Source organism: Amphimedon queenslandica, unplaced genomic scaffold (assembly GCF_000090795.2).
Source record: "Amphimedon queenslandica unplaced genomic scaffold, v1.1 AMPQUscaffold_13354, whole genome shotgun sequence".
NCBI lineage: Eukaryota > Metazoa > Porifera > Demospongiae > Haplosclerida > Niphatidae > Amphimedon > Amphimedon queenslandica.
The window spans coordinates 176,330-179,328 of record NW_003546410.1 but is presented as its reverse complement, the minus strand read 5'-3'; the positions used below and the strand labels follow the sequence as shown (position 1 = coordinate 179,328).

The window sequence follows — 2,999 nt, the reverse complement described above, 5'->3', positions numbered from 1 at the left end:
GTCATTTTTCTGCATTATGTACAACCTTAAGAGCAGAAAGAAGGTAAATCTTAATTTTAATCCAAATAATACACTTACTGTAAAACTTCCATGATGACTCTATTATAAAGTGTCAGCATTCGAGAAAGATGAAGAGAAGAAAAAGGAATTAGAAGCAAGGTTTGGATCTGAAATCATTCCAAAGTATCTTGGGAAGTTGAATGAGATGACCAGCGACACTGGCTACCTTTGCTGTGGGAAACTCACTTGGCCTGACCTACAGTTATTCACTATTGTTGATATCCTTGTTCAAATGAAGCCAGAGGCAATGGAGACATTCCCTGGTCTATTGAAACACAAGTCTGAGATAGAGGCTGATGCTTATATTCACAAGTGGCTCAAAGAACGATCAAAATCTGATCATTAGTTATTTATAGTTGAAATTATTAACATTATCAATAATTTTGAATATATGAGCATGTGATTATGAACTACAATGTATTGCTATACTGTTAGCTATTATTCATAAAAATTCAAATATTTAAACATTAATGGTCACTTAATTGCGCAGGAATAAAAACTATAATCTTCATTTGTTTAAGTAAGTTTGGGGTTATACATGTATATGTAATATGTTGCATTTTAATTCACTGTAGTATGTAAGTTATTCTTACTTTAACAAGATAGTCCAATACATTCTGTGAAGTTGTGAATAGAGGGAATGTAGTGAGAAATGTATTGAGGAAATCCAAACCAAAATAACTGACTTTAGTCAGTTGGAGAAGCAAACTATCCAATTTACCACAACTGACCTCAAAAATTAAAACAAGCACAATTATAGTTTTAGAAATATCCTAAGATTGTTTTCACCACGTGCATTCATAGCTATATTCTATCTTACAATGCATTTGGAATATACTGGAGAAGTCTTTTTTCCAAAAAAAGCAAAGCCAATGGTTTAAACAATGACTTCACAATCACCTTAAATTTTTATTACAATTTCCGATACACATTGATACCCATATGCTCTGCAGAAAGTTTGAGCTCATTCTGACTTTCAATTTTCAAGTTATGACCATTTTTAAAAATTGACGAAAGTCTGAAAAATACTATGGTTTAAAAATTGACTCTGAAATTACTCCAAATTTTTATTACATTTTCTGATAAATATTGATGTCTTTATGCTATGTATAAAGTTTGAGCTGACTCCTACTAAAATTTTTTGAGCTATGGCTATTTTTAACAAGCGTATTAGCTCGTGTAAACAGATTGTTTATACCACCTTGCATGCACAGTTTGATTTTTATTAAAAATTATAGAAGACCTCTCTACCTTCTCATCCTTTTAGATTAGTGGTAGGGTTGATTGTTAAAACATTTTAATCACAGATATTGGAGTAATATTAATGGTTTTAATTGTAATTTCTCCCATACAATGTGTATAGAAGAAATGCAAGTGTGAATACACTGTAAATACATAATGGGGGTAAAAATAATTATAGGAATGATCTTGAGGCAAAGGTCGTAAAAATATTAAAATAAAAAGTAATTTAACTCAAACTCTTTTAACCAGTTGATCTTTCCCACATCTAAATGTGCTGTATATCATATGAAATTTGAATTGAGCTCAAAAGGGACTAGAGAAAAATAAAGTAAAATAAATAATTAAATTAATTATCATTAGAACTAACAATCACTAATTATATATCACTATACAGTGAGCATCACTAATTATCACTGACCTTTGGCTTTGAAGTATTTTATTGGTGTTTAGAAAGTTTGTGCTGATTCCAATTGAAATTGAATTTTTAAAAAAATGCTTAGAGTTGCTTGAAAATTGGGTTAAAATCCCTATACTGTAGTACAAGGACTTAGGCCAAATTTTTGCCAAAAAAAAGGAGAGATTTTTTCATTTTTATAATTTTCCTTATACATATATGCACTTATGTTAATTGTGTAGAAATTTGAGCTGACTTTGGTCAAAGTTGAATTTTTTTACAAATTTCTAAATTTGTTAAAAAATCAAATCAAAGACCATGTCCAAAAATGGCTAGGAGAAAACTACTCCCACAAAATACAAATTAATATGGTACAAGATGGCAGACGACATAAATTCATGAAAATTAAATCAACAAAATAAAAATCCACAGAATCTATAACCCTCAAAAAAGGTGCCCTACAGACAATACTATTATTAATATATTATTTACTTCAGTTATGTGCTTATGTTTTACTTCTTGAAATTGAGTCAGCCAGTCTATTGTATCATCAGGTAAGTCGTACATTCCCTAAGTTTGTAGTAATGGCTTTTAAACACTTAGTCTATTGAAATGTGTCCATTTAAATACTAGCCTAGGAATAATAATAATGATTATATCTTACCACTAGGTACATACAAACAATCCAATCCTTGGCCAGGCAATAATGAACCATTTGCACTCTTACTGTGACCATCTAATAATAATTATTACAATAATGAGTGGTGATCAGTAAAAGGTAGAAAATAGACTCAAGCTCACGGAACAGAAACCTCCTGTCACTTTTGTTAACTGAGTAGATCTACGTACCACGATGGGTCTCATAGAAACCACAAAACCTTACCAACAGACCTGGAATCATTAATAATAAAAATTATGTAATATTTTTTACTCTTGAGCGTTAAGTGATTGTGTAATGAATACTTTTTGAAATCACAGAACCCGTCATTGTATATTGTACCCAACTGATCTTTACCAAATCAAAACTGTAATATATAATAAAATTAACTAATAATCTACTCTTGATGGAAATCATGCAATTAACAACTTTTACAGCAATTACAGGTGTAGCTGCTGTACAGTGTTCGTGGCTGCTGTCATTGGCTAGCTTGAAGTCTTTGAATAACTTATTAATGGAAAGAAGATTCAATGGATTTTTCTAAAAGACTAAAAATAATATTATAAAGAAGAGAATAATTTTTACCTTCAGCATAGCCACCATTTTTATTAAAATTAATATTCATTGTCTAGGCGTGTCAGTAAT

At 30.3% G+C, this 2,999-nt stretch overlaps 1 long non-coding RNA gene across 1 annotated transcript; it reads right to left on the bottom strand.

The window, feature by feature from the left end:
* Window positions 1–652: 652 nt before the first annotated feature.
* LOC109582808 (uncharacterized) lies at window positions 653–2,999 on the bottom strand. Its single transcript, XR_002185232.1, has 5 exons — window positions 2,940–2,999; window positions 2,628–2,894; window positions 2,375–2,587; window positions 2,189–2,330; window positions 653–1,615 (listed from the first exon to the last, which is right to left on the bottom strand). It is a non-coding gene; the product is annotated as an uncharacterized LOC109582808 (long non-coding RNA).